This window comes from Pseudochaenichthys georgianus, chromosome 17 (genome assembly GCF_902827115.2).
Source record: "Pseudochaenichthys georgianus chromosome 17, fPseGeo1.2, whole genome shotgun sequence".
Lineage (NCBI taxonomy): Eukaryota > Metazoa > Chordata > Actinopteri > Perciformes > Channichthyidae > Pseudochaenichthys > Pseudochaenichthys georgianus.
In genome coordinates this window covers 32,340,347-32,360,797 of record NC_047519.1, presented here as the reverse complement: position 1 = coordinate 32,360,797, position 20,451 = coordinate 32,340,347, and the positions used below count along the sequence as shown (strand labels likewise).

Below are 20,451 nucleotides of genomic sequence, written 5' to 3'. Positions count from 1 at the left end.
TTGGTCTTACATTTTCAAGCAGTTAAAAGCAAGACAGATAGAAGTAAAACCTTACATTCTTTACTTCTTGAAATACACTATAAAGCTTTCCATATTACTTTTATTTCTAATGAGAAAATCCATTAATAGGATGGTCCATGTTGATCCATACTGCATTTAGATCATTTGAAATGTGTGTTTCTGTTTGCATGTTTATTTAATGATTGTCAGCTATTGTTAGAATAAGGCTTTCATCTGGAATGCTGATGGGTTTTACTATGAAAATGTTTGAATTCCCGCAGGAGGAAACAAATCTTAAATTAAGGTTTTTGTTCTCATGGGAGCCATATATGTTTTCCCAGATTACTGCTATTATTTCTTTGTTTTTTAATCCAAATGCTCTGCTCTTTTAACCGTGTAAATGTATGTTTATAAGACATTTGACCTTGTACTGTAGTGAGTAGTGACATTAACAGTTTCCCCTTTTGGGGTAATTTGCTCAAATGTCAGCATTATTCATGGTATTTTGCGAGGCTTTGTTGAAAGAATCTTATACAAATGTGATCAGTCGACAGTCAGAGGCATTTGTAGCACATCCTTGTGTTTCCCCGTGCTTCTGTTATGAAATCCCACTGGGAGATATATATTCTTGTAACTAATGCAATTTCTACGATCTTCCAGTTCTGTTTCAACTCCTGACAGACATTTGACTAGTTTACGTTCTCAGTGCTGCTGCTCCCAGAAGCTCAGTACGTCTATTTCACAGCGTTTATGCCACACACTCGCTGTCACTTGATTCCCTTTTTTCAATTTTTGCGAAGAACCTTCAATTATCTCCAACTATTTTTATATCCACGGGGTAGTGCTCCTTTCGTCCTGATAATCTCTTTAGTTGCTGAAAACAAAGACATCTGGTGTCTGTGTTCAATTCCTAGGGAGGTGGACAGAGGAGACGAGGCTGTATCCTTCTCATGAGGATGTATGGACGATCAAAAGGATTGTCAGTTCTAATTTGTTAGTTTCACAGCGAGCACTCTGGTGACGCAAACTGACTGGCTCTGCTTGAGAGTATCTTGTGTGTGTCAGTCTGTATTATTGATGCAGAGAACCATGTAGAACAGAGAGGCCTCAAGGAAGTCTGCTTCTGTAAGTATAGGAAAACTCTTTTGACCCTATTTTATAACCTTTGTGAACCCAAGGCACGATGACATTGTGCGTACATGTGTATCAAGTCATTAAACATTTCATTCTTCTTTTTAATAAACCAAAAAAGAATATTATTAAATGTACTCTGATATAAATCGAGATGGGTCAAAACTCTTGCAATAAATACGTTTGAACCAGCAGAAGTTTAGCATTATCCTTTTTTAAATGATTACAAGGCTGGGGATTGTTTAAATACACTGCAAATACATGTTCCCTTTAACTGGCACCAATATATAGAGTTCTTTGATACCATTTTTGTTCTATACCACTCTATAAACACCTCCCATTACCAACGTACTAACATGTTTTTAGCTGCTGTGGTAGTGGTCAAGTCACATGTTGCACGTTCGAAGAAAGCTCGCGTTGATTGGCTGCCAGCAATCCATACATTTAAAGAAAAACAAATCTAAATGTGGGTACAGTGAAGTTTGAATGCAGGTATCGTTTTTCCCACACCACTCCGCTCCTCCGCTCCCTTCACTGGCTTCCGGTAACTGCTAGAATTCACTTCAAGACACTGGTACTTGCGTACCATGCTGCGAATGGATCTGGCCCTTCCTACATCCAGGACATGGTTAAACTGTACACCCCAGCGCGTGCACTTCGCTCTGCATCAGCCAAACCACTCGCTGCACCCTCGCTGCGAAGGGGACCCAAGTTCCCATCAGCAAAAACACGTAGGTTTGCTATCCTGGCTCCAAAATGGTGGAATGAGCTCCCCACTGACATCAGGACGACAGAAAGCTTACACACCTTCCGGCGCAGACTGAAAACTCATCTCTTTCGACTCTACTTCGAGCGATAGAATTACTAACAAAGAACTGCTAACAGAGCACTTCTATACTAATAAAGGACTGGCGTATCTATAGCCAGTTGAGTAGCACTTGAAATACTTGGCTCTATGAAACCTGATGTACTTATATGATTCTGTTTTCTTCAAGGTTGTGTCTTCCTGGTCGAATGCACTTACTGTAAGTCGCTTTGGATAAAAGCGTCAGCTAAATGCAATGTAATGTAACGACAGAAGTTTTGATGCTACTTGTACTGTGTTAGTTTGGTTGTTACCTTTAAGGTATTAAGTACTGATACCCAGCCTACGTGATTATAATGTTGATAATGTAACAATTTAATAACCACACTATTTAGGGAACATGTATTTGATGGAGATTGGTCAATGACTTATTGCGTATCACTTTAGCCATCGACTGATAACGACTGATTGTTGATTGAGTGGCATCAAGACCTGGAATTGCAATTTTTCACCAGATTACATCTAATGAAATTATTTTAGGTTGAAGGCCTTTTTACTTCCCGCAGACCTTCCAAGGTGGCATTGAAACCAGTATTGGCTGATGCTGCCCTCTAATAAAAGGCACATATCACCTCCGTTAGCAGCTTCCGTTGTGTGTTAAGTGCCTATTAAATGTAGGGCTGACACTAAGCTTGCTGAGGCTGCATAAAATGCTGCTGCTTATAATTTGAATGTGGATGCTTGTATCTTACACTTCACACTGTCCTCAAATTGTGTTATGATATTTCTTATGTCAAGTTAAAATGAGAAACAAGATCATAGCTATGTATTACTGCATACTAAGATTTCTCACACCTTAAGTGAAGACATCTTTTCCCCCCGTAGCGCTTTGCATGGCTGTGATCGTTCTCCCATTTTCCACCATTTCAGTTTGCATAGAAGTTTGATAAACCTGACACCAGGAGATGAATTGTCCCAGCCAAGCTAGCTCTAAAGTAATGGGAATCCAGAGCGTAACAAATGGTGGTGCCAGTACAGAGCTGGCTCCGCTGGGTGTGCAGGTGGTCCCCCCCATTTCCCTTGTCAAACCCCCCACTGCTCCCCCAAAGTGGCCATGGAGACTCAGGCTACATTATTTTGGAGTTCAGGTTACAGACCAGCTCTTTCACTACCCATTAGTCACACTCTCATTTATGTGATGGGAATTTTGTTGTTGTTGTGTCCCCTCACATTTTGTAAATGTAAACAGAGCCTTTCCCCTCAGACTTGAAAGGTCACAGCATGTTTCTGTAGTTTCTTGTCTGCTCTGATTATGTTCACCTGTGCCTGTGGACAGCTGATGTCATTTAGGCTTTATATTCGGAAACTCTAGTGTGGGCTCCTTCTGACATAAATGATGAAGAAACCGTAGAGTTAACAGGAAATGTTCGTTTGTATTTCGAGTAAAGGAGTTCAAAGGCTTTCCCCTTAGACTTGATCTGTTTTCTTACAAATCCTAGCCTTCACTAAGCCAATAATGTGTATTGATTGGATTTGACTGACCTGTTTGCACTTGCAAATGGAAGCCTGTGTGTAAAAGCTACAAGATTGTGTGTCTGTCAGCATATTAAGAGAGGAGACTGTGGATGTGTTATGTCTCTAATCTATATATGAGATTAAATATACACATCGAAACATCCACAAATCTAGGCTATGAGCACTTTAAAACACTCTAAACAAATGTCAAACTGAAGCGGATGAACAAAGTTTACTCTTTAAATAAGTTTATTAAGCTAATACGACATCCCGGACACTTTTAATTGTTAAGATTTGATGTGGCTGACTTGCTACTTAAAATTGTAGGCATACTTAGCCCCGGAGACTATTCTCATTCCCCAACTTGTATTATTTAGTAACTGTTTAGCTCCTTGATTTAAATTGCCAATTTAGTTTAAGGCATTTGACATGTATACTCATTTGCATAGTCACTTAGGGACACAGGGTTACTTTAATTCAGCAGTGAACATATTTTCCTGCCATGGTGGCTTTTCCGCCCACAAGTTTCGGCCATCTGGTGACACCATTTTGTACCTCTTCCCAAAAAAAATGGGCTACGGGTTTCAAGAGTTGTTTTCCCCAGTAACACGTTGTGTTCACTACATTAATATACAGGGGATGGACACAGCAACATGAACACGTGTACAATTGAATGGAATCGAATACAATTGCCCTGCGTAATACCGTCTGTGTGAAGATTGTAATTAGTTGCCGTTTGCTTTATTACTGTGCTGTTTTCTGCTTTAAACTGGATGATATTCATTAAGCTCAATGGTACCTTTATTACTGGGTTGTTTTAGTTCTTTGCATTTATTTGTATTATTATATAGTTGGAAGGACATTAAGCAACGTTCAACATGCTCTACCCTTTCTGTAGCATAACATTGTTTTACCTGCAGTGCTCAGCCCTTAAGCATAAACATAGATGTATTTATTTAGTATCATAAATCATGCTGTTTCACTAATGAGACCAAAACAGGGCTATTTATTTATAGTCTTCCGGTAGTTGTAACCTTGTAAGCCAAGGACCCCTTTGTTCTAAAATCTTAGATTGGTTAAAAAATATATTTTTACTTTAAATTGATTTGACTAGGGATCAACCGATATGGCTTTTTCAAGGCCGATACCGATACCGATTATTAGTAATCAAGGAGACCGATAACCGATATTTGGAACCGATAAACATTTGCAGTAAAATCAGAAAATCTTGGTGTCAAAATGTAGAATAACACAACTTCTTTGAAATGCCTTTTTATGTTTAATGAACATCTTAAAACTGGTTTCCTCTCTGTGACCCTGAGTAAAGTAAAAAATAAAATCTACTAAAACGTGTTCTGATATTTGACTCTCACTCATTTTAGTAGTCCCAATTCAGCAGCACCAGATTGTGGTGCAGACAGCAGAGTTGCTGCGAGGCTCCACTAGCAGCCGTCACAGTCGTCCCAGCGCGTCCCAGTTTCTCCGCTGCGACACGCTACCCCCCCCCCCCCCACCCCACCCGGTCCCTTTGTAACTGGGAAACTGATAGTATTGGATCATAAGATCGTGGTGGTGTTTTTGCAACTTCAGCATAGGGGATTGGGATGTTTATTGAACTTCGGCTTTCAACTGATTTACCTTCGAAACACATGTATGGCTCTGCCGCTCACTGCTGCTGCTTGCCTCTGTCTAGACTAGAGCCTCCTCGACGCTCGATCCTCGGTGTGCATTTAGAGAAATGAGACGTCCTTCAAAATGGCGCGCTGAAATTCATTTCCGGGTCACTACCGGAGGACCGAGGAGTCGAGGAGTTGAGGAGAGGAAATTTGAGTATTGAGAAGCCTCTTCTCTGTCTGCGTTCTTCACACCTGCCTGTAATCTGAGAAGGTCCCACCTCTCTGGCTGGCTGCAGCCTGGAGAATCTTCAGTGTTGATTGACACTTCAGTAATAGCCTATCAGATAGCGCTGTGGGCGGGACATTGCTCGTGAACAGTGGTGACTGCAGCCAGAGAAACGGCCGCATCAGAGCCAAAGTTGTATCGGCAATTTGATTAAAAAGAAAGGCCGATACCGATAATCTGTAAAATGCGGAATATCGGCCTCGATAATCGGCCAGGCCGATAATCGGTCGACCCCTAGATTTTACAGATCATAACCGTACAACATGAATGTGGAGTGTCAAAAAGGAACCTTTTTCCCTATGCATAAAATACTGTAAGATATTGTGTGAGATTGTGTGATATTGTGTGGTTACATCTGTTTTTTATAATGCAAATAGACAAAGAATCTTCAGTAACTGTCAGTTGTATAAACCTGAAATGTAATATTCATGGTACAAATCAACATTCTGCAGTTCCTGGCTTGCATTCCTATTAAGCATACATTATTTTGGCTAATAGATGTTGCAATGATATGTTTTAGGAATATCAGGTAAGAAAGACACTAGGGATGCACGATATTGGTTTTTTGAAACCGATACCGATACCGATAACTTCCTGCTTCTCAAGACCGATACCGATACCGATAACCGATAATAAAAATTAAAATTACGCCACTAATTATTTTAACGCGATTAACGCATGTGTATTTTTTTTCCACGGCCGCCCCGTAGCTTCAGAGCGCATCGAGTTTAAAATACCATCTACAAGCTGATGCTGACAGCCCTGCTCCTGCCGCCCGCTTGTGGCAGACCACACTTCCACGCTCACCGGCAGGCACCGACTGGCCATCTGGAGGACCGGGAGGGTGTGTGTACGTGTGGTCCGAGCGAGCAAGAGAGAGACCTTAGTGCATTGTTGTTGTTAGCATCTGGTGCTAGCTAGCTGCGCTAACGGATATAAGGAGCTGTTTAAATGAAAACAGAGGAGCGCTCTATCCACACAACTGCGCCGAGCACTTGACTTGATGCAGGAAGCAGACAGCGGGACATTGTAGGAGAAGTCAGCACACTCAGCAACATGATTGCAGCGTCCAGGCTGCTCCGGTTCGAGCATATGCCTTGAGTTGCACATAGCTCCAACGCGCGCGCGCAGACACACACTCACACACACACACACACACACACACACACACACACACACACACACACACACACACACACACACACGCACACACACACACACACACACACACACACACACACACACACACACACACACACACACTGTATTGTATTATTGTCTTCGTACGCTTTTAACACACCATCGTAGCGATGGCGATGTTTCAGGTGACTGATCAGGTTCGAACTATTAGGGAGCGCTGGATTTGTGAAGAACTCCCCTCTTCCTAAACCACTAACACCACAGTACTGGCAAAACGGGAGGAGCCGAGTGAAAAACAAGCGCCCCTCATCCCAATCCACCCACACCGCAGTATTTTTTTCTTTTTTTTTACCCAAAAAAAATATTGTATATTATCGGGGCTATTAATACTGTTATCGGTTTATCGGGATGACGTCATAATTCCTAATATCGGACCGATAATTATCGTGCATCCCTAAAAGACACATCTGATCACTGATCCTACACAAACGTCACATTTGTTTGTCAAATGTAAAAGCATTGGTCATATATGTTACTACCTTTGCAGCATTCAAACACAAAGGTCACATTGAAAAGACATGTGGGAGCGCTGCAGAGAGGTGGACTTCGCCCACTGCAGTGCTCTTCTTAATATTGTCAGAGGTATAACCGCGGTGGCAAAACTAATTTCAGAGATCAGAAGTGATCTGAACATTTTCCTAGCGGGAAGCCTCCTTACAGGCGAACACCATGCGAAACACATTACGAGATGCTGGAGGAAATTACATCACGGTTCACCGACCATTTCAGTTTGGGGCTGTCCGATGGGATCAGCTCCATGGCTCCGAGCACACAGATCGACTTGTGGAAAGAGTAGGAGCCATACCTTATTCAGCAGCCTAACTTTAAACCATGCAGCACCTCCTAAAGTCTGATCTGTGATCATGAAGGCATGCTGTGTTAACTGGGTAGCAATACCCACAGTGTGACCTTCACTATGGCTTTGACCTCAGACTAAAATACTTGATTGCTGCAGGACGTGGGGATTGTTCCAGGGTGTTACCCACGCGGTGGCCCTGTTAACGCCAAGCTGCGGTGTCAGACAGTAGGGAGCCTAAATGGAATTTTTTGACTCGAGGAATGCTTATCCATTTGCCCATTACAAGAATTTAATTTGAGATATTTAGTTGTTCTCAATATCATTAAAAACAACCCAGTAAATGTGTGTCTTCTGTGCTGCATCTAAATTACATGTTAGTATTAAATGAGGTCTCGATTCTGGATTAACATTTCTTTTAAATGGTATTGCGTCTTATTCACATGCTATGACTGTGTAACAGATGCTACCGTCTCTTTGGGAACAAGAAGTCAATACTTTGTTTTTCATTTTCCCTTCACACAATCCACTGTCGTGTTAGAGCTGCCTGACAGTTGGCCTGACCCGACTGTCAGTCTCAGAGGTCTTAAGCTTCGACATTGTGCTCTCGGCAAGAAAAGGAACAAATATAAAGAAGATATTCTGGGGAAACGTTTTTTTTGTAGCTTTTAGAAAGTTACACATTTCTTATGAAACTCATGTAAACTTATAAAATATTAGTATATGGAAATGCCTAAGAAGGTTGCTATGTAAGGGCTGGGACGTGTGAGTCTAGGTTTCCTCCGGCATACGTGTCCCCCAGGAACAGTTTTTCTTTTTTCAGCCTCTAAGAGCACTGCACTTTAGCACTTCTGCATTATACAAAACTCCCCAAGAGGTAAAACACGGCACAGAGCTTTGGACAGTTTGAAATATTGTGCGTTCAGCTTGGAGCACTTTAACTCAGATCTTTGTCATTATTACCTTGTTCCCTTAGCCTCAGATTCTCCCTTTATAACGATAGAAACCAATGCCCTGCACCCAGCTTGGCAGATCTGCCATGCACCAGAAAGCCCGGAGATAAAGAGAAGGTGTAACTCTTAAAAGGCTAAATGAAGTGGAATGGGAGGAGTGGGAATGACTGGCTTCTCTTCCCCATTAGCACTCAAATTAATCCACTCTTGTCCGCTCTATAAATGTATGAGGCACTGATGCTATAATAGGAAGTTTAATGTTGAATATTTAATTCCCTTCATTATTTTGCTCTAGCTTTCTAGTCAGTCGCTTGAAGTCCATTTGTTACTCCCCACTATGAATGGTTAATGAAGAGAGAGCACGGGTTAAGCACTGAGATTTCCTGATGACCAACAAGCTCTGGTCGACTGTTTAGTTATTTATGAAGTCTATCCAAAAGCTATATGTATTCCTTTTGCAGGACAATCATCAGCTAATGCATATCATTTGAAAACTATAAAGTACAGAGGATCCGGTCTCGCCATTTTGTCTACATTTGGATTTTGGATTTTAGCATTGAAAATATTAATTAGAAAGCACGTTGAAAATCACGAATATCTGCTTTGAGTCATCCTTGTGATTCCTATAACCTTGGACACTAAATACCACAAAGCGTCATGCTATTTTAGTTTCCTTTTGCTTTGATGTATTCACTATTTTGGTCAACAGAGGACCCTTATCTTTCCCTGTCAGTCAAGCCATTGTTGAGGAGAGGGACCCTGCAAATGCAAAATGGCACAAGTGATGGATTACTCTTTCATTTGGCAGGCTTTTCATCTGTTGAAATGGTGTGTGTGTGTGTGTGTGTGTGTGTGTGTGTGTGTGTGTGTGTGTGTGTGTGTGTGTGTGTGTGTGTGTGTGTGTGTGTGTGTGTGTGTGTGTGCGCGTGTGTGTGTGTGTGTGTGTGTGTGTGTGTGTGTGTGTGTGTGTGTGTGTGTGTGTGTGTGTGTTTGTGTGTGTGTGTGTGTGTGTGTGTGTGTGTGTGTGTGTGTGTGTGTGTGTGTGTGTGTGTGTGTGTGTGTGTGTGTGTGTGTGTACGCTTGTTTGCTTCTCTGCTTGGGAGAAATTGGTGAATTTTGAGGTGCAGCATATTTTTTTGGTTTGTTTCACAGATTTGGTAAAAACACATCACAATTCATGAATTTGAAGCCAAAAACCAAACAAATAGCCTGCAATGCAGCTCATAATTCCAAAACCTAATGTTCTATTATTTGAACTTTAAAGCATTTAATTATACGGTGGAAGCCAAATAAATGATATGACCGACACATCATAGTATGATCTATGTTGTTGTTGTTCACATCTCACGAATATATACTGTATGTATACAGTGTTTCCCCTACCATTGTCTTGGGGGGGCGCTGCGCTGAGCCTGCGCCCCGCCAACGGAGCCCCGCGCCCCCCTGAAATTCAAGGTGTTTAAAAAAAAAATATATATATACATTATTATTATATTTTTTTTTATTTGGAACCAAATTGCAACTAATCTATCTCTATTCTCTACTGTCACTTTTCACATTGAACATGTGCTCTTTTATTAAATAAACTAAACGCTTTTATTTTAAGTTTTAAGTTCATTTTAAGAGTTTAGTGTTTTTGACCCTAAGAAACACTGAAGCACTAATCAATAACAATAATCCACAGCTCCTCTCTCTGCCCCAGAGGATTTAAAAATATATATATCCCCCCCCCCCACCCCGCTCAGGCAGCACCCTCCCGAAGCAGTAAACCTAGGGGAAACACTATATATGTATATTTATACTGTATACATTTTATTTGTTCTTAGCATTATGACGTAACTCTTAAGATACATTGTCAAGTTATTGAACTATTTCTCACACACCCTAAGCCAGGCATCCTTAAAGTACGGACTCCGGTCCGGATCCGGACCGAACCACAACTGTCTCTGGACTCTGAGCAAATTATACTTTTCATATGTATTATCTGTGTTATCTGCGAGACATCGCCACAACGCAACGAGTCAAAATGATCCGCTATGTCCATAGACTGAAAACAGCGCTCATCGGACATTTATGATCGAAAGTCTCTAATGTCCGAGTGCAAGTGAATGCAGCACAAGATGCACGTCATGTAACCCCTCCCCCGGTCCTGGCGCGAGCGTGGACATATGATTGGCGGCGATTTCATTTGAACGGGATGGCGCAAAACGAGAAGCATTCGGAGACAAGCACTGAAGGAATGAGGTATTTGCGGTCTACACTGACAGAGAAGAGACTGTCAGTTTGGCTGTACTCAGCATTGAATCAAAACGCACTAAAGCTGTTGATCTTAATACGTTTGTGAGGCGTTTTGCTGAATAAAATGGTAATCGCCGCATTCAGCTGCAATAGACATGTCAACGTGATGCTCTGCTCACGGATGAGCATAACAAACTGTTAAGATGATGACCTTACGTGTGTAAATATATTTGTTTCTGCCCCCAAAAAACAGTTTTAAGTCCTGAGAAAGTCAAATAAGACGGTGTGTAAAACTACACTGCCCAGCCAAAAAAAAGTAACCACTTTGATTTAACTAGGCCAGTAGGTAAGGACTTTCCACTGGATAATAACTGAAGTATAAAGAATGCATGACTGAAGTGACGGAGACCATGTTTGAAGGCAAACACAAAGAGGAAATAACAGGTCAGATCAAGCAAATCCTCCTCTCAGATTCCACAGCAACCAGAAGAACATAAATACTGGCTGGTGATTTGATTACAGCTTTGTGATGGAATAAAAAATGCACAGTGCATTTCCTTAGCTGTGGATGAGTCCACTGACAACACTGACAATGCTCAGTTGCTGGTGTTTGTGAGTTTTTATGATGAGGCAAAGGAGGAGTTTGTTGAAGATGTGTTGGGCCTGACGAACCTCAGTGGACACACAAGGGGGCAAGACATTTATAAAGCAATAATGGGAATGCTGAATGAAAGAGGGTGCTGCTGCCTTTATTCATAACTGCAGCTCTTACACTGCGACTCTGAAGGATCAAGCATAGACACAATAACAATGAAAACTGCTGCATACAGATTATTTTTGTTTTTGCAACCTCGTGTTAAGAATCTTGTTGCAATTGTTTAAAAGTTTGAATGACCGTAATAAACGGACCTTTGTCTTATTGAAACATTTATTTTGGACCTTTAAGATTTGTATTTGAGTACCCCTGCCCTAAGCCATAGGTACTCAGACCATTATCAAGCAAGAAGCTAGCTGATTATTGGTGGTTTCCTTTTAGCAGTGGAAGCAGCCTTCTGCGACAGAGGGAATCATTTCATATGCCCTCCTTATGATTCCAAAGTGATGCACCCTGCTGCAAGCCTAAGGAGATTTCCTAATGAGAGCTATTAACAATGCTGAAGTTGATTTGTGTTTGTGAATGCATCCCTATGAGTCTGAGTTGTTCTTCCTGCATGCCAATGGGAAATTATTGAAATAATAAAATGAATTTTAATACAACACTGGTTTGTTCTCTGGAAAACGAGTTCAGAGAAACACTAAAAGCACATATGAGGCGTTTTTTCTGTGGTTGAACATATTGACATTGAACATTCATAAGGCACAGTGTATTTGAAAAGCTGTTGACGCTTACACTGTAGCCAGCCAGGCTACTTATCTTCCTGAGTGCTCGAATCTTATCCTCAGTGTGAGGCAGAAATGTATTGTGGGAAAGCATCTGGAAGACTGTCTTGTCAGAGACAAAGTGTAGCCTCCTCAGGTTCGGAGAGACTGCTCTGTGGGGCACTTATGAGGAACCTCTCGCTGAAAGTTTTTCAGATTGATCAAACTCTCTGCTCATGCTTTACTCCACCCGAGTCACTGCAGAGAGTAGTCCCCCCTGTGAGGATCGCACCCGTGCCCTATTCTTTTTGTATATGGCATTCTTACGTGAAAGTTGATGCCGGTTTCTAATCTCCTTTGATTTTTCTCAAAGGGAATGACTGCTTTAGGAAAGATCTGCCATCAAACATTCAAACAGACAGAATTCAGTACTGCTTTTATTATCTGCATACACATGTTGCTGTTTGAAAGTGGCTTGCTCTATTCTCTTTAGATGACTAGCCAAATGTACACGATGACTTCATGTTACAAATGACAGTTATGTATAGCAGACAATGTTATTCATGAGATAAAGCCATTTGATTACATTCAGGAAGAAATACACCATAAGAGAAAGAAGTATAGGTTTCTCCACGGACAATGACATCGCAAACCAGCATGCATTGTAGAAACAGCTTGTATCTGTGCTGCTCTGTTGACGGTAGCTTGTAAAATGTAACACTGCTGAACAGCTGGTCACCACAGCATTTCTTGGAGAATTAACTAGGCTGCTTTTGCTTTCTCTTCACTTAAACCAGGGGTGTCAAACTCAATTTCAACACGGGCCACATTGGCATTATGGTTGCACTCAGAGGGCGGGTTGTAACTTTAAGACTATATAAAAATACATATATAAATATTTGATATATATAAAATAATGTATTATATTACATTATTGCCTCTGCATTGGATTATTATCTGATAGGGTAATAACTTCATAATCAACTACGTCTGAAAGCAGAAGTCTAGGGCAAATAAGTGCAAGTCTCTTCAGTGCGCATGTCACAAAATTATTTTAAAAGAAAAGTCAAATTCCAAAAAAAAGCAACATTTTGAAGAAAACATTTCAAATTCTAAGTAAAAAGTCAAATGAGAGATGCATTGTGGGACATGTAGTTTATGGGCAACGTGCTCCTGTAAATCGGCATGTAAACGTATAATAAACATATTATATTATTTGCACGTTCTTGTGGGGCCGCATGAAATGAAGTCACGGGCCGGATTTGGCCCCCGGGCCTTGAGTTTGACACCCCTGACGTAAACAGATACTGAAACATCTTACGATATCTTGGTCTCATAACCTTTAGTACTTCAGGGACATTGCAATGCTGACGTGTCTATCAAATCATAAAAATCACCTGACAACAATCTCAGTGAATTAACATTCATCAGAAACACAAATAGATATCTGCAAATTAGACCGAGGGCGGGATATTCAGGTGAGAAAAGAGAAAGAAGTGAATATAACCATACAGGCTTAATAGTAGAGACTGATTGACATTGAAGGTCAACTGATAAGACATGCTTGGACAAAAGGGGGCAACATCCATACTGTGTGATACTAACTCGTCCTTTGAGACTTCACAGAGTTGTATTGTATCTTGTCTTACACACTGTTCTTGACCCTGTTACAGTATATGCCTGCCGATCATTGGGATCTCAGCAGCGACTGTGCACAAAACAGCCATGCATGATGGAAGCGATAAAAGCGATGCTACGTCACTTGAGCTCCTTTCTTGCCTCAGACGAACATTACCAACTGTTGTGCCGATTTCCCCTCAAAGCGACTTTTCTGAGTCTTCTTCGCTGTCATCGCCACCCCCGTACCCCTCGCTGAGTGTAGCATGCAAGAAGTCAGTCTCTGGAGAGGTTCAGGAAGCGCAGGGGGCCAGAGGGTGGAGAGGGGGCGCGGTGCTGTAAAGTGCCTCAACGTCGCTTCATTTCCCCATTTTAATTGGGCTATCTAAATGCACCCCCGGTTTGTCAATACCCACCAGGGTCCCAGATAAAAATGATTTGTCTCACGCATTCGCCGGCATGCTCCGCTGTTCCCCTTAGACAGCGCGCCCCGCCAGTTGTCAGTGTAATGGGAGAACGCTCGTTGTTTTCCATTTTCAACGTGGAGAGAAAACGTGTCTTCCTCTCTCAGTCGTAACGCTCTCGTCTAGTTCCTTTTTTCTCGTACTTGTATTCTGAATGTAAGTAACAAGTCAATATAGGTATGCAGCCTTTTGCACCCAGCTCTTGGGATGCAAATAAACCCAGAGGCACAGGGACACGTGTGCATGCTCTTCGCGCATAGACACACGTGAACAGGCACGTACACACACGGGCGCTCGCTGAAGGTCAGCAGCGTGAAGCCAATCTTATCTGTGTGTTTATGTGCTCTGTTTGCCTCTGTGCTTGTCTTTTTCACACCTCCTGTCGCCATGTGCCATCACCTCCCCTCTCAACGCTCGAGCCGGTGTTATCTGCAGACAGTCCTGAGAAGAATTCAGTGCCAAAAGTGTGACCTTGGTGTTTGGACTGTTGAGCTGAAGTATGATGCTCACACAGTGTTTGACTTTCTATTCCATTTTGTATGTCTGAGATGCATTACTTGAAATGCTAGAGATACACATTTAGTGTTTCTCTATCTCTTTCTGTCAAATGCTGCTTTTTATTCTCCTAACTGATGGATGATAAACACAATTTGGGTGTTTGTGTAAATACATCTAGTCTGATTAGATGTATATCTATGTGTATTTTGAGCTATCCCTGGAACTTATCATGTCTTTGATCACAGGCTGAGGGTGAATGTGACATTTATCATTTGAAAGTGCCCTTCACACATGATTGCAAATTATATTATGTTCCATGTATGTGATATAGATACCATCCATTTGCAATCTGGTGGTAAATGAGCTAATAGACAAACAACGACAGTAGCCAAGCCTCGGTAAATTGCGAATCGGGCTGGGAATTCTGAGCTAACAGGTGTTGCCCAGCTGTGCTTTTGGACATGATGACATAGTGCCGGTCTTAAGAGCCCATCAGCAGCAGCACACTGACTTTCACAGCTCAGTGTTTACGACACAGGTCAGCATTTCTTCACTGGCATGCAGCCAGAATTGTGTTCATCGTTGACCCTGCCAAAAGGAGAGATAATGTTGTTTCGTTGCCATTCAAACGATTTAAAAGAAAAATATTATATATTATATATATTTATATATTAATATAAATAATATGTTCAGATTAGTTTTTCAGTGTGTTTCAAATGCTGTACAACCTTGTAGAGATACATGTATGCAGTCAATATGTGCTCTTCTGACCCAGACAAACAAAGTTATTTTCTTACCTTCCAGCTGAAGCTTGTTAAAATGTGTTGGCAGACTTGTTAGATGTTGCAGACGGATACATTGATAAAGCCCAGGGCAGCTGTGAATCATCCGATCCTCCCGCAGTCAGATGATGACTGGAGCTACCACAGCGGAGCTAAGTGTCTTGTCAGGTGTTGTTCACCTACAGATAACCCTGGAGCTGTGCAACAAATGTTTTCCATACAATAACTCACAAAACAAAGCCTGAAAAGCCAGCAACGACATCCATCTCACTAAAGCAATGGATCACCGGAATCTATTAAGTGGGGCAGTGTTATCTGACGGGCTTGAGTCAGGGAGAGGCCGGCTCCTTCAGATGGAAGAGGTTGTCAACCTTTTTTCTTCAGTCTAATTAAATGAGCGGGGGATGGGTGGTTGTCACAATGTTAATACATTCTCAGACTTGGTAGGGGGTGTTACCAAGTCTATTCAAGCTGTGTGGGGGGGAGAGATAAGTCCTAAAACTGCTTGAGCTACACTCAGGCTGCGGCCCCACGAGGACGAATTCGGTCGTTTGCGTTACTGTTTAGTGTCATATAGACCGTTCGGCCACACGAGGACGACCGAATATGGCACTAAACGACTGAGGAAACGACAACGGGTCCCAAGGTGGATAGAAATGCATACGCCACTCTCTGGGGGGTCAAACAGCTCCGTGTGTGCGCCCTATACGGACATTTTCAGATCACTGATAGTGATTGCGCAATAGCCCCGCCTCTCCCCACCTCTTCTGCTCACCTCCGCTTACCCCGCGCCAGTGCTGAAGTGTTTCGCCACCAACAACAACAACAATGGCGGATCGCAGAGTTGCTATCGTGCTCCGGACGCTATTGACCATGCTACAGTTGTTTGTGCAACATCTACAGCAATAATGATGAGGCAATAGCCCCGCCTCTCCCCACCTCTGCTGCTCACCCCCACGTCAAAGTAAACTGCACCCTGAATTCAGATTATTTATCTTTCTCTCGCGAGTGAAGTCTAATCTGACAGGAGGGAGACACGCAGCTCTGCTCACCTGCAGCTCCTCCCTCTGCAGCAAAACACACACTTCAAGTCAGATCATCACCCTTAGCTATTTTAATTACCTCTCAAACTCCCTAAACTAGTTATAAATATGTTTATTTTTATAGTCGGCCGGGTCACTGATTACTGGATGAGCTGCTGCATGAGACAGACACTGGCGCTGTCCGAAGAGAGGGAGGAAAAAGAGAGGCTCCGTGTATTTTATCATTATATTATATAGAGTCGTTATTCATTTGTTTTAAAGCTCAATAAATAACAAAGAAGACCTTTGACCGGCACTTTTATAATTTTGTCCGGAAGATTTCAACTTTAATACACGCTGACTGGCGAAAAACTCTGCCCGGTTCCCTCGGCCCCCACCGCGGAGAATAAACAGAAGGGCAACCATGACAACCTTCTTCTTCGCTGCTTTTGTGGAGGAAGTTACAGCGCCACCTACAGGCTCCTGCATATGTACTGCAGCTTCTCCAGCGGTTGGAGCTAAACGGAGCGGTCTCGTGTGGGCAGACACTATCCGGATAATTATTGCGTGTGGACGGAAGCCGTTTGCGATTGCGTTTGCGTTAATCCTATGCGTTTAGCCGTTTTCGTCCTCGTGGGGCCGCAGCCTCACTCGAGACAACTGTTTTAATCTTGTATAGAGGGTTACCGCTGCACGTGAAATGACTCATGTTGTGCAACTGACGCACTACACTACATTAATGTGACTGACAATTCATGTGTCTCTCCCAGTCTGCTGTTAAGACCACCAGCCAATCATCTTTTCAGCTACCTTTTACCACCGCGTGATTCGTTCAGCGATTTGATCTCAGGTGAATGTGACATTTGAGTTGGCGCCAACTCTTTACTCCCACAAAAAAATACTTTTTCAACTCTCCTCGGGGGTGCGTGGGTGTGATAATTATTCTCCAGAAGGTGCTCTCAAACTCTCATGAGCAAAAGATGAGAGGTTTCCAGAATACCCAGCTTGACTGTTCTCCTTTCTGCAGATAGTTGTGATTCAAATTTGAGGAAGCTTTTATAAATGATGCATACTTGAGATCCCATTTGTCTCTTGGTAAGATCAACACATATGTACCAGATCGTCTGACCACATCACCCCTAGGGGTGGGCGATATTGAAAAATATGTTATCACGATATTTTCAGGCAGTATCACGATAGACGATATATATCACGATATTTTTTCATGTCGGTTATTATGGTTATTTTTCAAGTTACTTAACAGTACAAGCACCTACAAGGTAACAGAAACTAAAACAAAAAGGAGTAACAGATCAAAATAGCATTTCAAGCTAGTTTTATTTCAGAAATGAAACCCTGAATGAACAAGTGAGCCGTGAACATCAATAAACATGAAAAAGAGGGTAAAACATAACTAAGTAAAACATAAAACATCAATGAGGAAAAGTCAGTGCCAAATAATTAAAATGTAAACTTTAGAGTAGACTTGAAGTGTAATAAAAGACTTTAGCATAACTGAAGGGAAAAACATAAAACGCCACAGCGTCAGTTATGTCTTTCCACCGTTTGCTAGTCTTTTCATAAGGAGCCCCTTTATGAAATGCCTGCCCTATGGTTGCTCGCTGCAAAGAAAGGGGGCGGGGACTTTGGGAGCGTGTCAAACAACTCGGACTGAACGCAAGCAGAGGTGCGCTGACATTGTGAAATCGATCGGGCTTGATATATGGTGAAATTAAAATCAGTAGGTGAGGCTGGGGGAGCGGGAGGGGAAGAGGCTCTCCGTCCGCTGTCATAGCCCCCTGCGCCGCGCACGGAGAGCCTCTTCCCCTCCCGCTATTTTTTTTTTTTATCACGATAGGACGATATCTCTGAAAAAGCATATCGTGGAGACCTAATATCGTCACGACGATATATATCGTCATATCGCCCACCCCTAATCACCCCCATCCTCATCCAACTTCACTGGCTCCCTGTTCAGCACCGGATTGACTACAGAAACCTTCTGCTTACATACAAAGCCCTCAACAACCTCACCCCCACCTATCTCTCAAACCTCCTCCAGGAATACACCCCCCCCCCCCCCCCCCCCCCCCCCCCCCCCCCCTCCCGCTCCCTGCGCTCATCCTCAGCCGGACTCCTGACTGTCCCCACCTCCCGCCTTAGCACCATGGGAGCCAGGGCTTTTAGCTGCACCGCGCCCAGGCTCTGGAACTCTCTGCCTCCACACATCAAACAGTCTGACTCCATCACGACATTCAAATCCCACCTCAAAACTCACCTGTTTAAACTGGCCTACTCACTCTAAAACACATTCGACCTGCTATCACAGACCCCCCTCTCACTCTCTCATTCCGTCTCTCCACACTCTTGCCTGTGTTATGCTTTGATGCTGCTGTATTGCCTTGTCGGTTCTATTAAATTGTGTTCCGTTTTTGTTTTAGCTGTTTTAACTTTTAAATGCACTGTAAGGCGACCTTGGGTGTCCTGAAAGGCGCCTCGAAATAAAACGTATTATTATCATTATATGTTTATACTGTTTTTTAGGAATTATAAATTGAATTGCTTTTAAATCAGATGACCCAAATCCCATTTGTTCTCAACTAGAAAGAAAGTTAAAGCAATCTTTTCTCTTGCTGAGAAGTCAGTTGTATGCACAGATCTGCCGCCTGCAGTGAACTAAGACTGTCTGCCTTTGTTAACAACAAAGAGAAATGTCGAACACAAGCAGTTCGCCGTTTCCTTCAGCAGATTTCAAGCTTTCAAGGCTCTCAACATTGCTGCTCTTTGTGCAAACCTTCATAAGTGCTTTTTTTTTTTAAATATCACGCTGAATATCTTTTTTATATTTTATGGTGCTGAACTGTATCAGCAGAACTTGCCTGTTTATATCAATGGGAGTTGCACACGCCAACAATATGTCAAGTTTATTTTCCCTTACAGGAAGTATTTACATGTTATGATATAGTTGTAATGAGTCATTTAATTATTAATGCAACGCTAGGGCTTGCAGCGTCAGCAATGCTACTGATATATAGCGAAACCCATCATTACATCGAGGGCGATACATTGTCCAAGCATCGCTGCATGAATCAAGTTACAGTCCACACCGTATTATTGGGATAAATGAGCAAACCTCTCCCCAAGGCCCCGGGGCCCTGTGATCTATTAAGGCGCTGTCGTCTCGGATGGTGAATCTCAGAGAGTGAGAGCATTTTTGGGGAAGAGAATGGTTGTGCTGACATCCTCTCCCACTTCAATCCCTTGTCCTTGTAGGACAGAAGAGAAAAAGTGCACCAGAGGCTGACTTGGCTGTTCCTCTGAGCTCTGTCATAAATCCAACTGAACATTTCTGAACATCTGTTGTGGATGATTAGCTCCACGGCTAGCAGAGTTTGACCGGAGGGAGTGAGAACCAGTGTGTTTGGGAGTTGTGTGTGTGTGTGTACTCAACGCCTTGCTAATTTAAGAATGGGGATTTTACATATTTATTTCCTTCTGCCTTTTTTGCTTTTTGAGCAAGAGAGAGGGAGAGAGACCCTTTTTCTAGCTCATTATGCTCAAATCATGTTACTGCACAAGCTATATTGGAAACGTCCCGTGGGAAGGCTTGCACGTTTCAAGGTCACATTTTGTTAACCCCTTGGTTTCAGTAATAATATCATGGCAGATTGATTTTAAAATATATGCATATTTATGCAGGAGTCCCGTTCGAAACAGGACCGACGAGTTTAGACTCATGTAATCACTTTATGGTTTTTCTTTAATGGATTTTTATCGCTTCTTATATTTATTTATTTATTAGTTTATTCAACAGGCACAGAGCACATTAATACACAGTGTTGTAAATGCGCCATTTAGCCGAGAGGTTAATTGTACTGTGTAGATTGTGGAAAGATGTTTTAGAGACACATTTAAAACAAATATACGATTTAAAAAGTACATTTTAATCAATAAAAACATGCAACAAAGAGGCTCCCAATCCAGGACATGCCAGACAAACTGAACAAATAAGAACTAAGAAAGGCAAATTGTGATGCATTATTTGACACTAATACAATTGAATGCACATAAGAACCTGTAAAGATAAATGAAATGTTTGATTTTATCATATATATATTTCTGCAAAATATGAAAGTACAACCCATAGACTCTATCAATAGTGTTCACCT

General features: G+C 42.2%; 1 protein-coding gene across 1 annotated transcript in view; it reads left to right on the top strand.

Moving 5' to 3' along the window:
- Window positions 1-20,451, top strand: part of LOC117461791 (receptor-type tyrosine-protein phosphatase F) — a 173,257-nt gene that overhangs the window by 30,145 nt on the left and 122,661 nt on the right. The gene's annotated exons all lie outside the window — the stretch shown is intronic.